General features: G+C 44.1%; 1 long non-coding RNA gene across 1 annotated transcript; it reads left to right on the top strand.

Moving 5' to 3' along the window:
* Positions 1–421: 421 nt before the first annotated feature.
* On the top strand, positions 422–7060 carry LOC309353827. The gene is made up of 3 exons (XR_014162032.1): positions 422–667; positions 3718–3911; positions 6855–7060. It is a non-coding gene; the product is annotated as an uncharacterized lncRNA (long non-coding RNA).
* The last annotated feature ends 3497 nt before the right edge of the window (positions 7061–10557 follow it).

Raw genomic sequence — 10557 nt, 5'->3', positions numbered from 1 at the left:
GTGAGTCGTTCTGATCACCCTTGAACGCTGTGCCAGAGAGCCGCTCGGCTCTCCTGTCCTGAAGCCTTGTTTGCTTTGCCGAAAGCCAAAATCCCACAAGGTCTGGATGGGACCAGCTGTCTCGCTAACTAACTGCCAGCGCTTTTCCTGAATGGGAGCTATCATCCTCTCCGACATCCGCCTCCTCCCCAGGGCGCTCCCTCGCTGTCTTTCTCTGTGTGATTGCATTTATCTGTGGCTTGCAGGAACTGCTTCTAATCATACCGCTTCTTGCCTTTGAGGGTCAAATACAAGTCCATTGCTGCCGAGACAAATGCATCGGGGAGGTGGGCCGGTGCAAGGGAGGGGAGGGGGCGGAGGGGAGAGACACAAACAGAAACTGTCACCTCTCCGTAAGACTGATAAGCATTTGGCAGGCAGGACACCGCAAACGAGAAAAGCAAACAGCCAGCAATCTGCAAGCGCCATAAATATGTTACAATCTCAGCTGGAAGATGGGCAATATATGCACCAAGAGGCCTTTGTTTAATGAGCTGTCAGAAAGCAGGCACAAAATTATGCTTGAAAACACAGGGAAGCTGCAGAGAACAGAGGCCTGGAAGGGCTCCCTTTGCCGGCGATGTGGATGTGCCGGAGTATCTTATCAGTCTGAGAATTGTCAAGTGAGGTAGGCTATCATTAGTAATCTAATAGCCTTTGGAAAGGGACCGATTTCCCCCCCACCCCAGCTCCATTTTGTAACCTAAAATGAATGATGGGCAAAGCCAGGCCCTTATTTCTCCCCACAGGTTTTGCGATCGGGGGCGGGGGGGGGGGAGAGAGGAAGCTACCCAAACTGGAAGCAAATGAGACAAGTCATAAAAAGCATAAAACACTAAATTGGAAATTAAGCTGATGAGTTCCAATCCTAGAGCGCTCCTCTTCCTATTATCCTAATGGACTCTTCCAGTGACTTGGTAATTTTCAATCATGCCCATAACAAAGGTGCTACCCATAGGAGGAGAACGCAGAGACATGAGCGCCTTTGTAATGGAGTGTGCAACATGAGGGTTGTAGATGTCTGTACAACCATGCAGGCTAAGCGATTGTAGGATTATAATGCAAGGACCAGGGTCACCATGTGATGTACAGGACAATGAGCCTTCAACAGCAAGGCAGCCATGCAGCACAAATTGCCAAAGACATTCCACAAAACGAGACAAAAGGTGTTCCAGTTTTTGTCATTTAAAGGGGCTACGGAGAGGGAGGCTATTCCACCCCCTTCTCATTTCTTTCGTGTGATTTCTGATGTTTGATTTGTACGCTGGCTTACATAGAATAACTCATCAGTCCAACTTTTCAGGAATTTTCTTGGGGAAAGTTGACATCTTATCCCTGCCTTCCCAACCTGGCAGGATGCTGCCATCAAAGAGAATGGTTGACAGGTCTGTGACAATTGTATCTCTCCTGGGATCAGGAATAGTCATTGTAAAAATGGAGCCTGACACCTTAAATGATCAAATATAAGAAGCTGCACATTTTCTCTCCTTGGTCTTTATTTTTTTGTAAATAAAGTTTATTCTAGAAAGTATATGCACATTCAATATAGCATCCTTTACAAAAACATAAAATAAGAATTCCACCGCTGTGACTTCCCTCCACCTCAACTTGACATCTTTTGATATTCTATACTCTTATTTACATTGTGTTTTTTATATTATTTGACATTCACCTATTATTAATTATGCCGTGATCCAGTTCAGCTTTACATACCGGTACTTAATCTATACATATCAACAGATTTTCTTTGGAACAGTGTTTTTTCATATAATCCTCAAAACATTGCCATTCCTTCCTTAATTTCTGGTTTGACGGGTGCCTTATGGCTGCCGTTAATTTAGCCAATTCTATAAATTCACATAGTTTACCTAACCAACATTCTTTAGTGGGGATGATGTCCCATTTCCAGCTTTTAGCAAGGAATAATCTGGCTGTGGTATATAAAAATAGCCTTTCCTTATCTTTGTTCTTTATTTGTATTAGACGCTGTGGGTTAAACCTCAGCGCCTAGGACTTGCCAATCGCATGGTCGGCGGTTCGAATCCCCGCGGCGAGGTGCACTCCCGTCGTTCGGTCCCAGCACCTGCCAACCTAGCAGTTCGAAAGCACCCCCGGGTGCAAGTAGATAAATAGGGACTGCTTACCAGCGGGAAGGTAAACGGCGTTCCGTGTGCTGCGCTGGCTCGCCAGATGCAGCTTGTCATGCTGGCCACGTGACCCGGAAGTGTCTGCGGACAGCGCTGGCTCCCGGCCTATAGAGTGAGATGAGCGCACAACCCTAGAGTCTGGCAAGACTGGCCCATACGGGCAGGGGTACCTTTACCTTTACTATTTGGAAAGTTACCCAAGACAAAAGCCACTTGTGCAATGAGGATTTCCCGATTCCCTCCATTACATGCTTCCATTACAGCGGTCTGTTTTCCCCACCCACATAATTTTTTGAATTTTTCTGTATAGAAACATTTTTGTTTCATTTATAATGTGTTTATCTCACACATTGGTTGAAAGGCCGCCACAGTGGTTCACAACTCAGAGGGGAACAATCGACAATATACATTCAGTAATGGTCACAAAATTCAGTAGACATATAAAACAAAGGGGAGGAGGACTTAACCAAATCTTAATCTTAACAGCCTATTTTAATACCAGTTATAAGGGTCCAAGTGCACACCTCTTGGGGGGACCCTCTTGGTAGTTCCACTTCCCTCAGAAGTTTTGGGGTGGCAGCCTGGGATGGAGAAGGCATTCTCTGTGGCAGCTCTGAAATGGTTGAATTCCCCCCCCCCCCAATGGTGTGTTTGGCTTGTTCTCTAGTGTTTTCAGTGTTTTATTTCCTTTTAATTAAAACTAATGTTTTTTTTTATAAATTTTTATTCATTTTCCAAACATGTAATAAAAAAACAGACAAAACACAAAACAAAAACATACAAACACTTAAACATGTATAGATTCATAATCTTATTTTCATGCACCTTCTTTCCCCTGACTTCCCCATACCTCCCTTTCGCTGCATCCTTATTTTACATTTCTTTAGCAACTCCTCCAGTCAATTAACTATTCAATTCCCTTTCATTAAATTTTCTTTAACTTATTAGTTACAGCTGTAATTCTCTATTTCTTATTCCTTGACATCTTAACACTCCTCAACTTTACAACAGTTTTTAAGATATATTTTAAATTTCTTCCATTCCTCTTCCACTGTCTCTTTCCCCTGGTCACGGATTCTGCCGGTCATCTCTGCCAGTCCCATAAAGTCGATCACCTTTGTCTGCCATTCTTCCAGAGTAGGTAGTTCTTGCGTCTTCCAATACTTTGCCAAAAGGATTCTTGCTGCTGTGGTTTTACTAATGTTTTACTAATGTTTTAATTCCAAATTTTAAATTGTTTTAACCTGCCCTGGGACCAGCTGGTCATTGGTTAATAATAATAATAATAATAATAATAATAATAATAATAACTAGCTATATATTTGCTCACAATGAAGACCAGTGCTTTTTTTTCTTTAAAAAAATGTTTAGGAGTACTCTCATTTTCCTACTCATACTGTATTGAAATACTGCCCCTCAATGAGGCCAAACTTAGATTCACAAAATGTTTAGGGGTATGTGTACCTCTGCGTCCCCCCCAGAAAAAAGCACCAATGAAGACAATGCAGTGTCTGTTTTTTTCTTTTTCTAGGTCAGCTGACGTAAGCACCAGCAACTCAAGGACTGTGAATAAGAAATCGGAAGCCCTTGATTTGACCTGTGGGCTTGGAAGATTTTGCGAGACTCAGCCGCCTCAGAGAGTAGAGGGTTGTACACCTGGGACCTTGCTGTTTGAATGATTCCTTTCAACATTTCCATAAAGAGAGAGAAAGAAGTGAGTAAATGGTATATTTTGTGTGACAGTTAGCAATGGGGTGGATCACAGACGGTTCAGGGCGATTGGAAGTCGTGCTTATGTTTTTTCTTCCTCAGCTTTGCAAGAACAATTATTACGCGGTATTCCCCAGGAAGCTTAATATAAATGAGCTATATTTGTGGCATATGGAATAGATAAGGATCACCTGAACTTCCCTATCCTATATGGAGAAAGCAGCTGAGCACATTGTCGCATCACAGCTTAAGGCATTTCGAGAATATAGAAACTTTCCCAATTCATTCTCATTTGCTTTTATGCAAAGTTTTGAGACTGGGACTTCTCTAAGGGTTCCACCTAGTTGGATGGCCACTCAAGCATCACCAGAAGAGAGGACAAAAAAGGGATGCTGATTTGCATAAAGGATGCATATGCTAAAATATGTATACACTGCCGAAAGGAATCATTCAAACATATAGCTGCACGTGAACACACACACACATGTAAAGATGATAGTTAGAAATGATCACTCTAGGATCATAGAATTGTAAAATTGCAGGCTATAATTTCAATAGAAAGAGAGTAGAGTGGAGAATGTGGAGGCTGGTCTGTGGTCCCTGGATCAGGCCAATCACCCAGCAGTGCCCCTGGGGACAACCTACCCCCCACCCTGGATCAGTTCCTGAAGAAATCTGGTGGGTTAGGCAAACGTTTTTTGTTTTTTTTTAAAAGCAATCCCTAGGTTTAATAGTACAGTCAGTCAGCCTGAATTCCCGCAACAAGGTGAGCTCGCATTGCTGTGTCCCAGCTCCTGAAAACCTAGCAGTTTGAAAGCATACCAGTGCAAGTAGATAAATAGGTACCGCTGCAGCGGGAAGGTAAATGGCATTCCCGTGTGCTCTGGTTTCCCTCACAGTGTTCCATTGCACCAGAAGCGGTTTAGTCATGCTGGGCACATGACCCAGAAAGCTGTCTGTGGACAAACACCGGCTCCCTCGGCCTGAAAGCGAGGTGAGCGCTGCAACCCCATAGTCACCTTTGACTGGACTTAACTGTCCAGAGGTCCTTTACCTTTTACCTTTTTACTTTACATGCGCCCTGTATCAAAAGATCCTAGGGTGGTGTTCTTGTTTGGTGCTGCTCCTTCGGTGCTGCACTAGGCATAATTTTATATTCCCCTGTATCATGCCTTCCCTTCCTTGCCTTTCCCCCCCCCCAAAACTAAGAAACCCCCCACCAAATATCACAAATGCAAAATGACATTTCCCTTAACCACCATCCCAATTACAATGTCCTGCTTAGCAACCCTCAATGTCGGCAGGATGCAAAATTAGACCAATTTTAGTCACGTCGTCTGATCTTGGTGCATATTTACTTGGATGCAGTGCAGTGGGGTTTGGAATAGCCTAAGAAAAATACTTGTCTAATAATGTAATGATGAGCACAGTGTGGTCCACATCCAGACCACATGCCTGTGGAAACGATTGCATGTCAAGTCTGCTAAATTAACAGTGAAATTGTTAACATCAGGGATGAGGGACCGGTGGCCTTCCAGGTATTTTTGGACTCTAAATCCCATCAGCCCCAGCCAGCACAGCCAATGGCCAGGTCGCTGTCCAACAACATCTGCAAGCCCCACTGTTCCCCATCCAATTTAGCCACATGTCAAACTCTCTACTAGAGTTTGAAGTGGCTAATTTGGATGGGGAATGGTGGGGCCTTGCAGATGTTGTTGGACAGTGACCTTAAGAAAGCAGACAGCAAAATATAACAGTATCAGCAGAAGAATAGCAAGAAGGGAAGATGGCTGTGTGACCAGCCCTTTTATGGGGTCTTCCAGGGTCACTCCCACATAACTAGTCATACGCAGGGGAAGGAAGCTCCAGACCAGGTGTGACAGGAAGTCCTCCAGGCTGGGGTAATACCCCCCCCCCCCGCATGTCCACTCTAGGCAAACAGGAAGTGTTGTACTTAACTGCTTATGTCACATCCCACAGGATCTTCAATGACGGTTCATGCGTGACATGCATGTACAATACATTACTTGATGACATATTGCTCAGTGACACTTGGATGAGCGCTTGAATGGCTTTCAGTGAAAAGTAAAGCGGCTGAGGTGATCTTAAGCGGATATGAAAACTGCAGGGTTTTTGATCCATAATGGTCATTCACATTTTGCCTTCATGCTGAGAAGGTAACTCAACAGGTTTATGTCTGACACCAGCTGGAAAAAAAATCAAGAATATAATGTCGTTCTTCTCTACCATTTCCCATAACAAGCTGCCCCATTTGGTAAACTCTACGCCGGCTCCCTTGGCCAATAAAGCGAGATGAGCGCCGCAACCCCAGAGTCAGCCATGACTGGACCTAATGGTCAGGGGTCCCTTTACCTTTGCCTTTACCACAAATGTTTAGCCTGTCCAAAGCAGACTCATAACTTTCTAAAAAAATGAAATGAAATGAAAAATCACATATTTTCTGGTTTTGAAAAGCCCTCTTCAAGAGAATGGCGTGCCACATCGCTTTCGATTTTGCCCTCCCAGGAACCTAGCAACAGAGAGTGCAATAAATAACAGAGCCGAGGAAACTCTTAATGTTGAGCAAAAAGAATTTGGGGGGAGGGGGGAGCACACACACAGAATGAAGAAAATGTACCCCCCCCCAAAAAAAATATTGCTGCTAAGCATCTGTTTTTGTCTGCATCCTTTTGAGAACATATTAACAGCCTTTGCACATCTCCATATGGCTCATTGTGAGGATAATCATTAATATGAAGGAATGTGTTTGTAAGCCCCCTTCCCTAGTAATGAGTATATATGTTTGTTCTACCTCAGAAAAATGGAAAGACTGAATTTTGATAATGTGCTTACTGCATGATAAATAGTTGCAGAAGGAGGGGTATTTTTTAAAAAAGTGTAGTCCTCAAAGACAGTAGCCCAGAGCCCAATATCTCATATATTATCTCTTTATTTCAGGATTTGGATGACACCTTTCAGGGCAAGCACTCCCAAGGCAGTGAGCATCAAAATAAAATCATGGCAAAATAAAACATAAGGCAATGCTACGAAGCTCGTCACACGCCTACTGAAAAACCACTACCCAGGCTGAAATACATCCATACAGTAAAGCATTAAAAGAGCACAGATCGCCACACATTCCAATTAAAAGCACCTTTAAATAAGATGGTCTTCAGAGTGTGTTTCCCATCACCCTTGGCCATTGACCCTGCTGAATGGAGCTGATGGGACTTGGAGTTTGGAGGACCCTCTGGTATAGGTGTTGCATTGACACACACACACAAACACACCAGTTTGGGGAGGACAAATTGGGGCACCGCCCCCATCCTGCTACTCCATCACTTGCCCCCTCACCAGCTCCTCTCTCGTCTACTTTCTTGCTTGCTCATCGCTGCCTGCTCACTAGCTTCCTCGCCCCCTCCATCGCTCCCTGCCTCGTATCTTTGTCCACAGCCTCCTCCTCCTCCTCCTCTGTGGCCTCGGGAGAAGCCATACTGGCCTGCACAGCCTCCTCTTTCGGTGCTGCAGGTGAACTTCCGGAAGCCAGCCAGCTTCCAGAAGCATCGTGAAAGGAAGGCAGAAGAAGAGTGTTGAAGCCTCAGGACAAGGCAGAAATTGCTTCCCTTCCCCCACCCCCACCCCACGCACTCTGGTGTGAGCCAACTGACAGCTAGAGCACGGGAGCCAAAATGGGACAGTTGTGTGATATGCACACACACATGTCTGTGTGTTTGTGCATATGTGTTGTGACAGTATTCACTGATACAGAGTGTGAGCACCTATTCTTTTGCTACTGGTAGGACACGGGTGGTGCTTTGGTCTAAACCACAGAGCCCCTTGGGCTTGCCAATCAGAAGGTCGGTGGTTCGAATCCCCGCAACGGGGTGAGCTCCTATTGCTCTGTCCCAGCTCCTGCCAACCTAGCAGTTCGAAAGCACACCAGTGCAAGTAGATAAATAGGTACCACTGTGGCGGGAAGGTAAACGGTGTTTCAGTGCACTCTGGTTTCCATCTTGGTGTTCTGTTGTGCCAGAAGCGGTTTAGTCATGCTGGGCATAAGACCCAGAAAGCTGTCTACAGACAAATGCCGGCTCCCTCTGCCTGAAAGCGAAATGAGCGCCACAACCCCATAGTCACCTTCGACTGGACTTAACCGTCCAGGGGTCCTTTACCTTCTACCATTTGCTATCCATAACACCCATTTTGTGCTGACACCCATGACACTTTTATCAGTTTAGGAGTACTGGCTCCTCATTTTTATTTTTATTTTACATATATTCCACTACCTGACCTCTGGGAGCATCCGAGCAATTGTATTCTGTACCAGCTAAAGTTTCTGAGCTGTTTCTAATAGCTGCCCCACATAGAACACTTTTAATAATCTGTGTGGAGTGCATAATACAAACACTTGTTCCTAACAGCCATTTTTCAACAAAGATAGATGATCCCCATATGCTTAATAAAACCACTGTTTGAAACCCAGTAATGAATTTGTATTATTTTTTAACAATGGGAAAATTAAATGCTAGTGCCAGAAACAGAATGAAAGTGACCTTTAATTTTATGAAGGAGTTTAGCAGGTGGGAGGCTGGTAAATGAAGAAAAGGCAATATATCTACAAATCCAGCTTTCTTGGGGAAACTTGCTTTTCAATAAATACAAAAATCTGCTCTCAATTTATGATGAAATGGCCGGGCTGTGGATGTATAGTCATACAGTTTCTGGAGCCTGCATCTGATACAATGAAATATTCTAAGAATTTTTTTTGGTGCCCAGTTTAATAGTTAATACAGAAAAAGATCTACCATGGGGAGAAAGTAAACTAACAGAGTTATAGGTCCTAATAATTAAGTCATATTAACCTACTTCATATGCAGTGGTACCTCGGGTTACATACGCTTCAGGTTACATACGCTTCAGGTTACAGACTCCGCTAACTCAGAAATATTACCTCAGGTTAAGAACTTTGCTTCAGGATGAGAACAAAAATCGTGCTCCGACAGCGTGGCAGCAGTGGGAGGCCCCATTAGCTAAAGTGGTGCTTCAGGTTAAGAACAGTTTCAGGTTAAGAACGGACCTCCCAAATGAATTAAGTACTTAACCTGAGGTACCACTGTATAACACTGGTGCTGTTTCTGCTGCAGAAGGGCATTTTTGGAATGAATGACCTGTTTGCTATTTTTGTGATAACAGCCCCATCAGCCAAGGGCGGTACCTGTAGTATCCAGATTTTTGCACATGAATGGCATTATGGATTGGGTCCCATGGATGCTCTAGAATACTGTGGTATAGGAGGTTATCACATCCTTTGTGCCTTTGGTGTGGCTAATGTACCAATTGGAGGGAACGAGTGACCATTTCTCAAATGCTGGCTTCTCAGAGTTCCCTGTGAAGAGAGATTGGTTGTTAAACCATTGTGGGAATTGTAGCTCTGGGAGAGGAACAGAGGAGTCCTCTTAGCACCCTTAGCAAACTGCAGCTCCCAGAATTCTTTGTGGAAAGCTATGGCAATTTAAAGGAGCATCACAGCGCTTCAAATCTATGGTTTGAATGTGGCCAGAGTAGTTTCAAATCAACAGTGGAAACCCTAATCCCTTCCTCTGACCCCTAGCCTCCCCAGCTAGATCTTGTGCTGACTGTTGAAAAACCAGCCATTAACAACCAGGAAATGACTTTGCCATCAATCAGAATATTGCTCAACCGTGTTTCAGCTTTCCCCCTCTCTCTTCCTTTGCATAATTATTCGTATTCTCTGCTGATTGCAGTCTAAAATAGCCATAATTCTCTCAAAATAATTTGCCGCATTACTTAAAACCATGGGGTTACTGTAAAAACGATGAAGACAGATAGCTGATGGCTGGTTTTTGTACAGAGCCCACCATTTTGGCCACCGTGTGTCTATCGACCTTCTGTTAGCATGAGACACAAGAGGCTTTCATCAGGTCAGCGGCCGTTTCCACGGTTTCCCCTTAGAGATGATAAACTGAAGTGTTGAGTCCTCAAGAGGAGGGAGCCACCCCATTCTCTATTTTTTCTTTCAAAAGTAAAATTGCAAATGTTTGTATAACCTGCAATCTGAAATATTAAACTCCCAGAATATAATTTGGCAACAGTTACTGATGTGTGTGCGTGTTGTTTTACTTGACTGTTATTGTATGCTCAGTTAGACACCCAGGCCCCATTCAGTTCAATGGAGAGGGATAGCCCTCTCCTGAGGTGAATGGAGATGCCCTTGGGGCTGGAGCTCCAATAGGTTATTGTATTTTAGTGTTTTGTTGGAAGCTGCCCAGAGCGGCTGGGGAAACCCAGCCAGATGGGCGGGGTATAAATAAATTATTATTATTATTATTATTATTATTATTATTATTATTATTATTATTACATCCTCTACATGACAAGATCAGCCATGTGAAATCAGCAGGAGCTCCATGCACCAGTAGCAACATGGAAAGGTCCATGTGGTTAGTGGAGGCTGGTCCATTAGGTAAGGTAGCTAAAGATAAAAGACTTCCCTGGACGGTTAAGTCCAGTCAAAAGTGACAATGGGGTTGTGGCGCTCATCTCGCTTTCAGGCCCAGGAGCGTCGGCGTTTGTCCACAAACAGCTTTCCGGGTCATATGCCCAGCATGACTAAACTTCTTCTGGCACAACAGAACACCAA

This window comes from Podarcis melisellensis (assembly GCF_964234715.1).
Source record: "Podarcis melisellensis genome assembly, chromosome: 12".
In the NCBI taxonomy this organism is placed as follows: Eukaryota; Metazoa; Chordata; class Lepidosauria; order Squamata; family Lacertidae; genus Podarcis; species Podarcis melisellensis.
This window is presented reverse-complemented; position numbering and strand designations above follow the sequence as displayed.